The sequence below is a fragment of the Schistocerca nitens genome, chromosome 7 (genome assembly GCF_023898315.1).
Source record: "Schistocerca nitens isolate TAMUIC-IGC-003100 chromosome 7, iqSchNite1.1, whole genome shotgun sequence".
In the NCBI taxonomy this organism is placed as follows: Eukaryota; Metazoa; Arthropoda; class Insecta; order Orthoptera; family Acrididae; genus Schistocerca; species Schistocerca nitens.
In genome coordinates this window covers 599,394,705-599,412,221 of record NC_064620.1, presented here as the reverse complement: position 1 = coordinate 599,412,221, position 17,517 = coordinate 599,394,705, and positions in this window count along the sequence as shown.

Genomic DNA, 17,517 nt, shown 5'->3' with positions numbered 1-17,517 from the left:
TGAAGAGTAGTCTGAAATTTAAGAGATAGGTCAGGAAGAAACAATATGCAAAGTAGTGGGATACGAAAGTACTAATACGTTTGAAGTTCTCTGCATCTATACAGGCTGCAATAAGAAATAGCTCAGTAGGCAGTACAGTTGAAGAAGAATGGACGTGTCTAAAAAGGGCAATCACAGAAACTGGAAACAAAATATAGGTACAAAAAAGGTAATTGCAAAGAAACCATGGGTAACCGCCGGCCGTTATGGCCGAGCGGTACTAGGCGCTTCAGCCTGGAACCGCGCGACCGCTACGGTCGAGGTTCTAATATTGCCTCTCACATGGATGTGAGTGATGTCCTTAGGTTAGTTAGGTTTAAGTAGTTCTGATTTCTAGGGCACTGATGACCTCAGATGTAAAGTCCCATAGTGCTCAGAGCCATCTGAACCATGGGTAACCGACAGGTAACAGAAGAAATATTTGAGCGTAGCGATGAAAGATGGAGGTACAAAAATGTTCATGGAAATTTAGGAATACAGAAATACAAATCGCTGAGGAATGAAATACATAGGAAGTGCAGGGAAGCGAATACGAAGCCGCTGCATGGAAAAAGTGAGGAAATCGAAAAAGAAATGACTGAACTCAGCATATAGGAAAGTCGAAACAATCTTCAGTGAAACTAAAGGTAAGGGTGGTAACATTAAGAGTACTACGGGAATTCCACTGAGTGCAGAGGAGAGAGAGGTAGGTGGAAAGAGTACCTTGAAGGCATCTATGAGGGGGAAGATTTGTCTGATGTAATAGAAGAAACAAGGGACGAGTTACACCGACGTGCCAAAGAAACTGGTATAGGCATTCGTATCCCAATACAGAGATACGAAAACAGGCAGAACACAGCGCCTCGGTCGGGAACGCCTATATAGGACAACTAGTGTTTTTGCGAAGTTGTTACATCGGTTACTGCTGCTACAATGGTAGGTTATCAAGATTTAAGTGAGATTGAATGCCGTGTTATAGTCGGCGCACGAGCAATGGGACACAGTATCTCCGAGGTAGCAATGAAGTGGGGATTTTCCCGCACGACCATTTCAAGACTGTACCGTGAATATCAGGAATCCGGTAAAACATCAAATACCCGAAATCGCTGCAGCCGGAAAAAGATCCTGCAAGAACGGGACCAACGACGACTGAAAAGAATCGTTCAACGTGACAGAAGTGCAACCCTATCGCAAATTGGTGCGGATTTCAGTGCTTGACCATCAACAAGTGACGATTCAACGACACATCACCGCTACGGGCTTTCGGAGCCGAAGGCCCACTCGTGTACCCTTGATAACTGCATGACACTTGGCTTTACGCCTTGCCTGGCTCTGTCAACACCGACATCGGACTGTTGATAACTGGAAACATGTTGCCTGGTCGGACGAATCTCGTTTCAAGTTGTATCCAGCGGATCGATGTGTACGGTTATGAAGACAACCTCATGAATCCATGGACCCTGCATGTCAGCAGGAGACTGTTCAAGCTGGTGGAGACTCTGTAATGATGTGGGGCGTGTGCAGATGGAGTGAAATGGGACCCCTGATACGTCTAGAAAGGACGATGGCTCGTGACACGTACGGAATCATCCTGTGTGATCATATGCATCCATTCAATTCCACTGTGCATTCCGACGGACATGGGCAATTCAAGGAGGACAATGTGACACCCCACACATCTACAATTGCTACAGAGAGTCTCCAGGAACCCTCATCTGATTTTAAACGCTTCCTCTGCTCACCAAACTCCCTAGACATGAACGGAATTGAGCGTTCGTGGGATGCCTTGCCTTGCAATAGCGAGAGTAAACCATCCACTTCGAGTACTCCCTGTGGCAACGTCAAGACTGACTGTGCAGCCACTAATCGCTAGACGTACATCTGGTGAACGGGAGCTCAAGGATGCAACACTTGAAAAAAAATCGAAAACATAGCGCCGCGATGGCCGCTGAGCGCCTGCGAGGTTATATGATGCAACCCGCTGGGGCCGTCCAGCCCGCGGGTGCGCGTGCTGCTAAAGAGACTAGAGCACGCGTACGCGATAGCACTCCCCCGCCGGCCCTCGCAGCGGCTAAGTCCGGTATCAGCGCTCTTACGTAATGATGGTCATGTGCTCTGTATAAAAGCGGCCAACGCAGACCAGCGGAATCATTCCGCTGTGAGCTATATCTGCAAATCTGACATTGCTGTTGACAGTAGAAGCAAGACTAAAGAAAGATTAAGACACGTTGATAGGATTTGTCGACCTGGGAAAAGCGTTCGACAATGTAAACTAGTGCAAGATGTTTGAAATTTTGAGAAAAATAGGGGTCAGCTGCAGGGAGAGACGGGTAATGTGTTGGCGTTAGCTGTAGCCAGCACATCAGTCGGCAAAGACGAATCACGAAGACCGATTAGTAGGCGCTGGATCAAATGCGCCTACCACAAGAGAGGCCAGAGACGCACCCACAAGCAACAAGCCGCCAACGCCCTCTCGACAGCAAGTATTCAAGCCGTCGCAGCCGACTGGAAGGCCTCACTCACTCACTCACTAAATCAATCAATTAGTTTAGCGTCTATCAGTTTACTGGCAGAGTAGGTTTAGTTCGTCACAGGCTATAACAGACCACAGTGACCAGATTTTTGACTATAGCATGACTAGTTTACCTCAGCCAGGATTGTACTTTACGCCAGTCAGGGAGAGGATTATTACTGATGAGCTTGTACCACACAACACATGTACTTCATTCAAGTCAAGTTTTCAGTTCATGTAAATAAAAAACCATATTAATCCACGTGCGCATTTGTGTTATAGAAAGCGGATGATGGCCACTCATAGCAACATCCTCTCTCTTGCTTCCTTGCAGTACAAGACTCTACAGTGGCGAACGAGGATAATTTAGTGGCGATCGAAGTTAACAAACTTGACCGAAGATTTTGCTTGCTTCTCTTGTGTTTTTGCTTGCATGAGCGACCGTGTTCAAGTGTTTCTATTTCCTAATTTGTTGTCGTACTCTTGCATGTATTCCAGGAGGGGAGCTGCATAACTAATCACATTTCTCTTGTGAGAGACTTTGCATGCTTTTTGATATAACGTATATGTGTCAACCATGAATTCCCCGCCCTCCGCACCATCTCCCCCGCACCGCAGTTTCAGTTTCAGAACCACCATAGCGCTACCTTACTGACGACGATACATCAACTACTGGCTTCTTAAGGTGCGACGGCCGCAAAACCTCAACCGACCAACCAATCAGCACAACAAGTGCCGCAGGCTAGTACCACTGCCCCGGGAAGTTAAGGAAACAGTGGAAGAATGGAGTGAATACATGACTCAGTTCCAGTTGTCAAGTTCATTGTGTTCAAGGTGATGTAAAGTTACAATACTTCCTTTCGATTGCGGTATCCCCAGTGTTCAGGCTAATACACAAACCATTCCCAACCGCGTCTCCCGAATAACTCGAGCGTGACCAAGTAATCGATGCATTAACTAAATAGGCCAGCCGGAGTGGCCGTGCGGTTCTGGGCGCTACAGTATGGAGCTGGGCGACTGCTACGGTCGCAGGTTCGAATCCTGCCTCGGGCATGGATGTGTGTGATATCCTTAGGTTAGGTAGGTTTAATTAGTTCTTACCGTCCAAGAGAGTGTATTTTCACTGAGTGCATTTACTCTAAAAGACAATGTAGCTACCCTGTTTAAAGAATTTCCTGGAATATTTTCAGAACCAATGGGAAAAACTAATAACTTTTTAGCGCATGTTAGATTGAAAGAAAATACACAGCCAAAGTTTTTCCGGGCCCGCCCCATTCCAGTTGCAAAATTTTGGAAATTTGTGGTAAGGTCTTATGGGACCAAACTGGTGAGGTCATCGGCCCCTAAGCTTACCCACTACGTAATCTAACTTAAACTAAGTTACGCTAAGGATAACACACACACACACACCCATGCCCGAGGGAGGACTCGAACCTTCAACGGGGGGAGCCGCGCGGACCGTGACAAGGCGCCTCACATCGCGCGGCTACCCCGCGTGGCCTTCCAGTTGGTTTTAGAGACAAAGTAGCCAGTGAATTGACAGAATTGCGAGACAATGGTGTAATTGCTCCCATTCAAGCTACTCAATGGGAAAGTCCTCTTGTTTTGTTGCCGAAGCCTTCTGGACGCATTCGCAATTGTGTTGACTTCAAGTCTACAGTCAACCCACAGACAGTAGTTGACACTTATCCGTTACCTCGCCCTGCGGACAGGTTTGGTACAGGTTGTTACTTTTCTAAGATAGATTTACGTGATGCCTACTTGCAAATTCCATTGATTGAAGAATCACTTTGAAGAAGAAATTTCTGAGGATGTGCTTTTCGAGTACAGCTTTGTATGTCCTGTAAAATGATCTGGCGGAAAACCGGAACAAAAGAAAATCAAACCATTTGATATGCGGTGCTGCAGAATAATATTGAAAGTAGGTGGACTGATGACATAAGGAATGGTGAGGTTCTGCGCAGAAACGGTGAGATATGGTATATGTGGAAAACACTGACAAGAAGAAGGGACAGGATGATAGGACGTCTGTCTCCAGCGATTAACTTTCATGGGAGTAGGGGGAGATGTAGAAGATAAAAACTGAAGAATAAAACAGAGATTGGAATACGTCCAGCAAATTATTGAGGATGTATGTTGCAAGTGCTATAGGCACAGGATAACAGGATAGGAATTGGCATGAAACGAGTCAAAGGCCGATGACTCAAAAAAAAAATTGGTAACTCCACAAGGGGGAGGAAAAACAATCATACGTTGTTACTAGTCCACACGATACATAAATCACAAAACCACACCTTTCAATCCTACACCTGGAAGGAATCAATGAGTGAACTAATTCATCTCTAAAATTCTAGCCTCGGAAGAGCGGTAGTCAATACAGCCACAAACGATAATAGCGGGATTCATCTCTGATGAACCTTGGACGCAATAATATTCACTCACTTTTATGAGTTCGTAGGCTTCGATGGCCAGTGCCATTGGTAATAAAGTAATTTTGGGTGCTAGATCGCATCATTGTAAAACTCTAAAACAAGCAAACAACCGACGTTGGTCCGAGTTGCTGTGTTTATTATCAGGACGGTGAAATGGTGGATACTGACGCATGTCTTCGCTTATACGAGTGTACTGTCGATTTCGATTATCTGGCAGCTACCGACGTCACACGTCTGGGATGTCACTGGACAATCCGAAGAGTGGTTGGTATGGGGGGGGGGGGGGGGGGCTGTACGATAGGCTATTGGGAGTGCTACACTACAGGCTAACTGGAAGGCAACCATAGCAGGTGATTGGTAGGAAACTGAATACCTGTTCCACTCTAGTAAGTGACTGGTAGGGGACTCTCGTTGCTTATTGGTAGACAATAACAAATTGGCAGCTACTTTACGTTGGGTAGCGTTTCCCTGCAGCCAAAGCGTGCCCTGCAGCTGGAAATGTCTCTCTCACCCCGTATACCAATGATACCTACCGACTTACCCTTTATTTTTAAGGGACTTCAGTTCAAAATCCAGGTTTTGCTTTCAATACCAGCTAGCAAATCTCAGCATCAGAGAGAGGAGGGGAAGAGAAGGTGGGCAGTAGATGATGGAGGAGGAGGAAATCGAAAGAGAGGGGGGGGGGGTGAGGGATGGGGGAGAAGAAAATGAGAACATGCATCTAGTCTAAGTACATATGTAGCCATTGCGAAGAATTACCAGGATCGCTAGGTCGTTATATATTTTATGGAATGTAGATATCACTACGCCTAAACCTTGTACTAACGTACAACTTGCGTCTTACCGAATCTATGCTTTTTTCAATACTTAAACGTGGATGTGGGGAGTCGATATTCCATGATCCTTACACCTAATGTTGCATCTCGTCAAAGAAGTAACTGGTAACGCAAAGAGGAGAAGAATCTGCCACTTCGTGTCGAAACTCCTCATCTGAAGTGAGTCTGCTGATGGAACCAGCGAGTGAGCAGAGCACTGTGGGTAAGACGAGAAGTGTAAGCATATGTAGTGCTCCGTTGGAGGAATTCAGGTACTTTCTGCTATTCCAATAGCAACAGGATGTGCTGGATGGTGTGTGGAGGTTCCTTCCAGTCTTTATGGTTCCATCTACGAACAACAGAAGTTGAGCAGTCGTACTAGCCTTCTATGTTCGTATCTGGTCCTACACGTCGGTGCTCTCATGGTAAACGCCGCTGTAGCAAATGACCTCCACTGATGCTAAGGCAACATTTATTCTCTTTATTAACCACAATGCTGCGGCATTATTTTATCGACTTATATATCGCTGAACACTAGAATACATGTTGTTCAACAGTGAAGTCTGATAGAAGGCTGGCGAGCGTAATTCTTGCTAGTTGTCCTGTGTTCAGCTAACGTTCTGCGATGGGAGTGACTGATACTTGCTAGAGTCCTACTTTTTCCTACTACCGACGTGTGATCAGCAGTAAACTCCTCCTCTGCTGCAGAGGTCGGGTTCGAATTCATATGGTGCTGTTTACCGTCTTAACACTAGGATGACCTGCATTAGCGAACTACCTAGAAGGACCGCTACCTGTCATTTTGACCAGTGAAGTTTTTCTTTTTTGTAATTAAATTTTCCCCGAGACATTTAAGTCTCATCTTCATCTACGATAATGATGTAAGCTGAAGAAATTAGTTAATATTTATGCCACGGACAGCACTCGATCTCGGGTCTCCTTGCTTTTTCGGGAGAAAAGCTAACCATTGCACCACCGCAGCACTATCCTCAACACTGCTGCACAAACTATCCAAGTCGAATGCCCTCCCCAACAAAATAAGCTGAGAATATAATTTCGTGTTGGGACGGGCATTCGACTTCAATGTTAATTATACTGCTGCGGTGGTGTAATGGTTAGCATTTCTGCCTGCTAAGCAACAAAACCCGTACAAATGCGTTATGCTTAAAAATGTCTATAGAAATTATATTATAGAAAAGATGAAAGTAAAGAATATATTGTAAATATAAAATAAAATCATATTTTTATTTGTATGACTTGTACTCAGTCAAAACCCCAAACAGGTCATAAAATATATTAAGTACGCAAAATAAAGAAAATTTACACATTACTGTAGCTATAACAATAAAATAACATTTTTTCCCTGTACGACATATTTTCAGTCAAAGCCACCACTTTAGTCAAAACACTTTGCACACATGTACTGAACACTTCCAGCAAATGGACCACATACGAATTTATTGCACTGCACATACATATTTTTAGTTTTGTTCGAACTTTTGCATCCTGCTATCTGGCAGGTCTTCCATACTGATACCTTACGTATCTCAGTGGTCGCAGTGAATATATGGGCAGGTCCTTTCCTTGATTGTACATACACAGAGGATGGTTTTCCTACTAATTTGAAAAGAAACTTTCGCTGGCTAACTTTTCCTGGTCTGGTTTAGGGCGTTGTCAAACACCTGCACAGGGCTTGTGCGGCAGCCAGACTTGACAGTGTACAGACGAGACATCTGGTCTGGAATATCAACTACAATTTAGTGGAACTGTAGAAGCTCACAGTGTCAGGAAGTTTCTTCTATGTTTGATCGTCCACTGCAACTGAATGGTGCACTGTGTTCAATAGGAGAACATTTTCTTGTTCTTCCCCTGATAGGAAGTAATTGTTGTTAACACCAGATTTGTATAAAATACTATGATACAAAGATCGGGCAGTAGATTTCGCTGATGGAGGAACTTCTCTTCTTGTTTTCTTCAGTGTCTCCAACATAGTTGTGTTCTCCCGCTTCAGCTGCACTGCAAGATGTTTGGCTGGGAACAAATTGTCACATGTTAGGCTACATTACTTCCTTTGGAGGTGAAAGGTTGCTGATTTTTCACTTTGGTTACCCAAATAAGGAAATCTATTCACCATATTGAAAGGTATGTGCTAAGGACTGATCAGGCTAGCACCAGATAATAGTCAGTAGTTGCCAACCGCAAGGTGGAACGAGTATAATATCTTTGAGTAGGAGGTTCTTTGATGGTTAAGAGAGCTGGGCGCGTGCAGTAAAAAACCGAGGAGTCACAGCTAGGTGCCCGGAGGAAGCAGACGTGTGGTGACAGCAGTAAGGTAGGTCGCGCTCGCTGCCCCAGACCAAACCTTAGCACGTAAATGAGAGAAGATTTATAATAATTTCAAATTGGTTTTTTTAGATAATATTCAGAGTTAGGATTTGTATGTCCAAGGTTTGACACAGTAAGCATTTGGTAAAAATTTTTTTGTAAGAGTGTTTCGTGCTACAGAAATGTTGGAAATGGTAGGTTTTGTGTATGACTTAAAATTTTAGCAATATATATATATATATATATATATATATATATATATATATATATATATATATATATATATATATATATATATCAACATTGTGTTTAAATCTAACAGCCTGAATCATAATCCAAATCCTTTGCTTAAATTGAATATGAAAATGAGTAGTAGTGTAAAGTTACCCACCAATGAAAGAACCAAGTAAACATCAGGGCCAAAAGTTAATTTTCCAGTACCATCTAAATGCCGTTGCACAAACGGCATTATTCTCTTAAATTTTATTGCTGAGTCAAATACATGTTGCATTTCTGGCAAAATGGAGGAGTGCAAGAAACAAGTTCACAGACGCAGTCAGATGCAGGTTTGCTGAATAATTAATTTAGAACAATCTTATCAATGATACTTTCACTATATTTTCTACTGGCGTATGGTGCAAACCAAAACATCTAACCAAATTTGTCTACTTTATTGCTCATGTATTCTATATGGTGGCTCCGAGCTTTGCACAGATAGAGCTGCTTATCTACGGTTATAATGCACCTCGTTTGTAGTTCTGGATACATTTAGCTATAAATGGAGTAGTTGCTGTGAAGCCATCGGTCTTTTTTGGCACAGGTGTGCTTATCCCCAAATCTTAAAAATCGCGTGACTTCTGTGAACTTACTTCTTCCCATAGCGTGAGAAAAAAATGCCGGTCCCGACACTTGAGATGACAGAAGTTTCAGGGGGAAATTCTTTCCTCCACACTCTCCACTTGCATACATTATAACTGTGGCAGCTTCTAATTGGGTAATAAATGTCAAGTACCCATGTTTCATCCTGGGCTCTAGTTACTGTAAATTTTTTTATGTTCCGTAGAATATTATTGCCTATCAACACTTGTCATACACTCAAGTAACTGCCTGTGACTATAAGGTTCTTAGCGCCACACGTTAGTCCAGGAGTTTCTACCAACACGTTGCGACGCCCTAATCTCTACAGGTGTATGCCCCGGGGCAATTCGGGTTCGCATTGTTCCGTCGGCTGCAGTTTCTGTACTTCCAACTTCGGCTGCTGAGCTGGACGGGATTTTTTCAGTTTTTTCCTCAGCTGCGAGTAAAAATTTCCAGTGCCAATGGAATCGAACGTGCAAGCACTGGGTTATTTGTATGTTGTTGTACAGGTTCTGAAAATTCTTCTTCCGACACATGATTCGCCTTGTTCTGTTTCGTGGGGCTGATTTTCCGTGTCACCTTTATAATCTTTGTCATCTTTATCATCCAACTTATTACATTCTAAAATATCTTCTCAGTATCACTTCACGTAATTCAGTATTTCTTTATCCGACACAAAAACACTAGCGCCCATAATAGTGAGGAGAAGCGCTAAACTTCTGCGGAGCATAACAGCGTACTGGCGGAGAACAGCAACTAAAGTAATTCCACTCATCCACTAAATAAAGTAAAATGTAAAGAGAGAGAGGGAACGAGACCACAACGGAATAAACCGGGTGAAAAAATAGATTGTTGCGTCTTTACAGAGATGAACCGTAAAAGTTATTTCACGTGTCAGAATGACCGGCTGCGGTCCTTTAAGGTAAAAATGTTTATAATTCGTTCAGTTTCTGTAATCGACGCTTGTCTATTACATAAATTATAAAACATCAAGGAAAGTTAAAGGTCATAAAAAATAATGCCCCTAAATTAAAAGTACGTTATTTATTAAATGTTAAACAACGCTCACCGGTAAGATTGACCAGTACGATCCTTCTAGTGTTAATCTGTAATTGGTCGGTAAATTATACAGTGGAATGTATTAATTGTTGACATTTCGTTAAGACTTCCTTCAGAAGACACATGACGAACGAGAGGTGCTTCACGGTGGAACAGGTTGGACGGACCGGTCATTAACGGACCTGTCTCTAGGAGAAGACGTTATTCTCACATGTAGTCTACCTGTTTCTTGTCCAACTCGTTCTTCTCCTCTTCCAAGGCAGGTGACCAGCAGCCTGGAGCCCGGAGTGACTCGCACAGTCTAAGAGCTCGGTACGCCTCACCCATGTAACTTGTCCATTCGCGACATGTAGGCCACTGTTTGCCTTCCAGCTCGACCCTCACATTTCAAGGCAATGATATTTTACGTTAAGTAGCTGGCTACACGATATTAGGCAGGTGTACCAGTCTCCTTGCTTCTTCAGTGCGTAATGCAAGTTTGTATTACTCATATTTACAGTGATGCAAGAGAATCGCAACACGAGAAAGGAGTTCTGCGACATAAACGGAAGCTGGTAGATAATACCTATTCAAACTTCGCGCCTGTTGCGTTAAAGTGGCATCCTATGAGGATGCAAAGCAGGTTTACTTTAAATACACTCTGTAACGTTCGTGCGCGTTACTTTGAGATTCGACGTGGTGAGCTGATAATAGTCAAGAACAGCTTTGAGGGGACAAAGACGCCATTATCAACACGTCACTGAGTTTGAACGAAAAGCTATTCCTTCTACGATACTGCAGAAGGACTTGGCAGGAAAGTAGCCACTCTACACGATTGCTGGCAGCGGTGGTCACGGGAAGGTAAGGTCGAAAGAAGACCGATTTCCGGACGGCCACGTCGCACTGCCGAGAGAGAGGACAACCGTGTTCTGTGTTTGGCCTGTGGCTCTGGCGCAACTACACCGACAGTTTCAGCAACAGTTGGCACCACAGTGACACAACGAACTGTTACTAATCGGTCACTTCGAGGACAGCTCAAATTCAGCCGTCCTCTAGCTTGCATTGCACTGACCCCAAACTACCACAGCTTGCGACTTAAGTGTTGTAGAGCGAGAGATCATTGGAGGGTCGTGTTCTGCAGAAAGCTGGTTCTGCCTCAGTGTCAGTGATGGCCGACCTGACTGCGTGCTAGACACGCTGGACCTTCTCATGGAACTCTGGTCCAGGGTGCGACTGTGTATGAAAGCAGGAGCACTCCCGTCGTCATCCCGCACACCCTCACTTCTGTTGTGCTGTCATTCACGGGGTGTTTTCCAACAGGACAATACTCGGCCACATACCTTTGTCGTAAGCCAACATCCACTACAGAGTGTCGACGTGTTGTCTTGGCCTTCTCAATCACCACATCTGTCTCCAGTCGAATATAATATGAGACATCTTTGGACTCCAACTCCAGCACCATCCACAAACAACAATATCCATCCCTGTATTGACCGATTGAGTGCAACAGGCATGGAACTCCGTACCACGAAGTGACATCTGCCACTGTACGACACAATGCAGGTACATCTGCATGCTTTCATTCAACATTTTGGCGATTAAACCAGTTATTTTTGTAAAACCATTTCATGTTTGCAATGGCATATCTCACATTAACCTGTGATCTTGCAACGTTAATCCGTTAAATATGTTATCTAGACAAATATATTCCCGAAATTTCATTACTCTTCATTAATTACTTTTTGGTGTTGCTATTTTTGCATCAGTGTATTGTGTTGAGTGTGTTATGAGCGTACAGCTTTATTCATAATGTATCCAAAATACAACCTCAACCAAAAACTGCAAAGCAAACAATGGCAGGTATGCTTTAATCATCTTCATACTGCCCATCCTTGGCTGGCTACAGGCAGATACTGTAACAATTGTACAAGACTCGTGGTAGTATATACTGAAGAACAACGCAAGCGCATACACTAGTTATTTGTATTCTGACCAGTAATGAGGCAAATGACATCAAAGGTTGTGTTCAAAATGACAACTAGCAGTGGCAATACAAGCTTTCAGTCGGGTATGGAAGGACTGTTGCACACGTGCTAGCATTTCAGTGGAAATATCCCAGTAGGCTGCAGTAATACGTCTTTGCGTATCATCAGGTGTAGTTGGTATGACCTTGTAGACAGACTGTTTCCGCTTTGCCCAGAGAAACAAGTCTACAGGTGTCAAGTATGGGGAATGGGCTGGCCAAGTTATGGGTCCTCTGTGTCCAGTCCAACGATTTGGAAACAATTAGTGAAGACATGCGGTACTACTTCGTGAGCAATGAACTGGACAGCCATCATGCTGATGCCATAGGTTCCTCCTAGTCTGCAGAGCAGTATCTCCTACCATCTGTGGAAGATGATCTGTACTGTGATAGCCCACCTGATAAAGCGAATGGGTGTTGTCAACAAACCAACAGTGCATCTTTCGGCAGTTTACCTGGCCATGATAGGTAAATGTCTCTTCACCACTAAACAAGGTACATGATACATCGGGGGTATCCTGTAGTAATGCCAATACACAGAAATTAACACGATTCTCATAATCGTTTCCATACCACTCTTGAGGGAGAAAAATACGACGGGGCTGTAAGCTATGTCGATGGAGAATGCATAGGACATTTCCTCGACTCATGGCACTTCTTCATGCAATTGCATGAGAGCTGACGTGCAGATCAATTGCAACAGCAGCAAGAACATTAATTTCACCCTCTTCTGTCTACTACTTGTTTCCTTCTGTTACTTTGTATAGGTGTTACACTACTGCTGTCGCGAAACCTATCGAAGAGATTGAAAAATAACTGCCGAAATGGTTGACATCTATTGAGATATCTTGCCGTATACACCATACAAGAACGAACGGCATTCTACTACCTACACTCTCCACACACAATGAACTTCTCGACTTTTTCTGCATTGATAAATCCCAGCCGCGGGGAGTGGCTGCGCGGTTGGAGGCGCCATGTCACGGACAGCGGGTCCCCCACCACGGAGGTTCGAGTCCTCACTCGGGCATTGGTGTGTGTGTTGTTCTTAGCATAAGTTAGTTTAAGTAGTGTGTAAGTCTAGGGACCGATGACCTCCGCAGTTTGGTCTCTTAAGAATTCACACACATTTGAACATTTTTTTATATAAATCCCATCGTCTAATAACGATCTACTGCTTGTGGTAACTGGCTAGCAAGTCGCAGTGCACTCAAGGGACACATAAGCATACTCTAAGGAAACATAACAGTGTCATACCTAGCAACTACGCAGGTTGAATGGCACAAACAAGTGTACATACATAACTCGTAAACGACTCGTATTGTAATCCTGCAATAAAAACCTCTGACATTCTAATTTACCCTAATTTTAGTCTGTTGATGGCATTTAAGGAAGTGTACGTTTGCACAGAAACTATACTTTCTAAGTATTATTACAATCTTTTTGTTGGCTAACAGTACAAGCCCCTGAGTAGCAATCCCTTCTGTGAAAGCCACACATCGTTACCGCTTTCCACATCAGCAATATTTGTCGTGCAAGTTTTAGGTGATTCACCCTGAATACACACAAAGACATGGATTGTGGTTGGAGTGTGGCACATTTCAACCTTCTCCAGGTACACCAAACATGCCAGAAGACAAGGCCCAAACCGTGTAGCTAAATAGAGTGGGACTAAATACAGCGGGCAGGCATGGTTAATGCATGTTAATAACTCATCATAACTGGAAATAATTTTCGATACTTAGCAAGAGATGCCATGTAAGAAATTTTATGTCAGTTGCTTACTGTGTCCTTTGCTGTCTGCTCTGACAAGAGCTAGCATTATTTGTCTCGCTATGTTCCCGTCAGATGACACACCTAAAGTGTGTGTGTGTGTGTGTGTGTGTGTGTGTGTGAGAGCCTATATCACCATCGGCTTGGACACGATTACAGTAAGGTAGAACTTGCTGGTAGGGTATCTGCATTCCAGACCATGTTGACTGCTCAAGCACTCGTTCTAGCTGTCGCTAGGAAGTGCCCACTTGGTACATATTTACTTGTGTCTTTGGATTACTTGGTTCATACATTGGTTTGTTTATGATGTTGTTTTAGTAATGCATTGCTAAGTTACTTACTGTGGATAGGTGACGCTAGGTGGGAATGTGTGAGCCAGGGAGTGTGCCGAGGTAGTCTGCACATTCGTGATAAACATTGTGTATAGGTGGCACAGTGATTAATGCAAATGCCTAATAAGCAGGAGATCCTGGGTTCGAGTCATGGTACAGCACACATTTTAACTCGTTTCTGCTGATTTCTCATAAAGATCTGATAGCATTAGTTTCTACCCTTTCATTTCCTCCTCCCCCCCCCCCGATCCCACCCCCATCCCCCACTGCAATTTCACCTTACATTATATGAAGGACTTCTTTCAATAGTGGTACAAGTCCATTACATCCACTTTTCTGTCTATAATGCTTCTGAAATTAATGAGCCAAACAAACAGAAAGAAAGGTTCATCTCTAGCAAGAAGCCATATGCTTGAATATTTCTGGTATCTCAACTGCAGATTTTTCAGCGCTCATTTAACTTTAGGACTCTGTATCTCAATATGAACAAAAATGGACTTTTACCACTGTTGAAATAAGCCCTTCATATGTGTCTGTTCTTTTGGACATATCCATAAGAACCGACACCTCGTATTCATATAGCTGTCAATACAGTAGTGTGTTAGTTGCAAGCCTCGTTTTGCTACTATGAAACAGTATGGAGAAAAAAAATAGGTGTCAATAACGTAAATATCAATGTGTTGTGGGTGGACATACTCAGATTTTTTCCATCGTTGTTATTATTTGTGAGTTCTTTAGACAGTCTTACAGCGGCATCACACTAACATAGCCTTGATACATATTTGGTGTTAAACAATGCTTTACAGAATATGTTAAACATTCAAGCATCTCGTTTTTATATGTGGTTTGTAATACTAGGCGATGGTCATGCTTAGTAGTACTTACAGACAACGCCATATCATTAAATTATGGTAACTTAGTCGGTAGGATAACGCCCTGTTTTAATACATACTATGGCGATACGCACCAACGTTGTAGGAGCAACGTAGATAGATGACCAGACAGAAAGTTTCAGATCACAGTGGGCTCTCATCAGCAATCTTTGATACCAGCAAGCAACAATGGAGGGATGTGATTATTTATCATCACACTTGCAGACGATATTATCAGGAGTGTAGTAGTTGTTAACTTTTACTGATAAGCAAATTGTTGACAGAGTTTGGTTCATATGTAGCAGAATATGGTGATGTCGCCTCTAGAATTGCATTTCCGCACTCCACAGTTTGCTGGGTGTTTCTCCCAGACTACTTAACCAAGGAGTTTGATGCAGAAGGGCTAGCAACCACTTTCAGGTGCTACATCCACATTAACACAATAAGATTCGCTAACAATTTATGTGTACTGGCTGACGGTGGGGTTCTGGTGGCAGTCACCTGATGCATGGAGTGCAAAGCCATTCTCATACTCGTCAGCTATTGGTCTAAACACAACATCCTATTAGAGTAGAAGACTGATCTGACATTCATGTCTGTCTGAAATTACATATTTCACCATGACGAAAAGTTCTGACAAGTTGGGACTTGCAGAAGTACTTAGTCAGTGAGTCAATACTTTCCCAGTCTCACATACACCACCTACTCGACACAAATGAATGTGTCCTTTTCCTAGTACAAGAAACGCTTAGTGTGTGACTTTAGGCTTGCTCCTTGCTAATCGACATGTGTGTCATATTACATCAAACGAGTACTCTAGAAAGTCTTATTATGCGCCTCTAACATACAGACAACAATGGCTCAGTCAGTCTGTCACGCTCGCTAAGGCATAGAATAGACCAACATGTTCAGAGCTCTCGAATATTTAATGTAAAAGCACACATGAGGATCAGTGGAAGCAGGGCCAAAATTTAGGGGTGTGTTTGCTTGTAGCGACTGCTTCTTTGCTGCTCAGTATCATACTTAGGAACAATGGGAGATGCAGTATTTACAGAAAAAGAAGTTCAGTACCTTGCTGCTGCTGCTGCTGCTCCTCCTCCTCCTCTTCCTACTCCTCTCCATCTAAACAGGTCTCGGAAGGCCCAACAGTACTGACTGACAGCTGGGTCCTCCTCAGCCTATAGGAGTCACTGTATGCGTATATAGAGGGGTATATGGCCACTACACTACACTGATAGCCGTTGTCAGTTCACAAGACCGGAGCCGTTACTTCTCAGTCAAGTAGCTCTCAACTTGCCTCACAAGGGCTGAGTGCACCCCACTTGCCAACAGCACACAGCAGACTGGACGATCACGCATCCAGGGGCTAGCCAAGTCGGACAGCGCTTAACTTCGGTGATCTGACGGGAACTGGTGTTACCACTGTGGCAAAGCCGTTGACAATACTGTGTTGCTAATTGTGTTAATTCTGATACGAAATTTGCAGGTGAGCATTATTTATGGTAATATGGTTATCAGTCACAATTCGCATAGAGAAGATGGACTAACATTTTTCACTATTTTGTAAAATTTAAAGGTAAAGTGTCAAATAACTCGCAGGAACCAAATTTTGGTAGTATACGTGGCCTTTTTGTTTTCTTACAAAAATGTGTGTGTGTGTGGGGGGGGGGGTGTAGTTCAACTATTCAGTGGGATAACACATGCATGAATGAGCCTGTATTTAACAACCAGCTGCTTTACTCAGCTACACTAACAAAAAATCTTTTATAAACTCTTAAACTATTATACATTAAATTGCAAGATGACATGCTAACGAGGCTAAGTGCCTATGTGCACAAATTTTCATGTTTTAACATGAGTTTAATGAAATCATACTCCTGTCATCTCCTAACCTGTAATTTAATTAAATAATAAAGTGTTTACTTTGATGCCTCATTGTACCTACAAAGTGTGCGAAATCTTACACAAAATCAACTTCATTTAAACTCTAATTTTTGCAGAGGTCTTGCATGTTATGATAAGCCTGTACGCTGCATATAATTTTAATGTACTACAGGGCTATTACAAATGATTGAAGCGATTTCATAAATTCACTGTAGCTCCATTCATTGACATATGGTCACGACACACTACAGATACGTAGAAAAACTCATAAAGTTTTGTTCGGCTGAAGCCGCACTTCAGGTTTGTGCCGCCAGAGCGCTCGAGAGCGCAGTGAGACAAAATGGTGACAGGAGCCGAGAAAGCGTATGTCGTGCTTGAAATGCACTCACATCAGTCAGTCATAACAGTGCAACGACACTTCAGGACGAAGTTCAACAAAGATCCACCAACTGATAACTCCATTCGGCGATGGTATGCGCAGTTTAAAGCTTCTGGATGCCTCTGTAAGGGGAAATCAACGGGTCGGCCTGCAGTGAGCCAAGAAACGGTAGAACGCGTGCGGGCAAGTTTCACGTGTAGCCCGCGGAAGTCGAAGAATAAAGCAAGCAGGGAGCTAAACGTACCACAGCCGACGG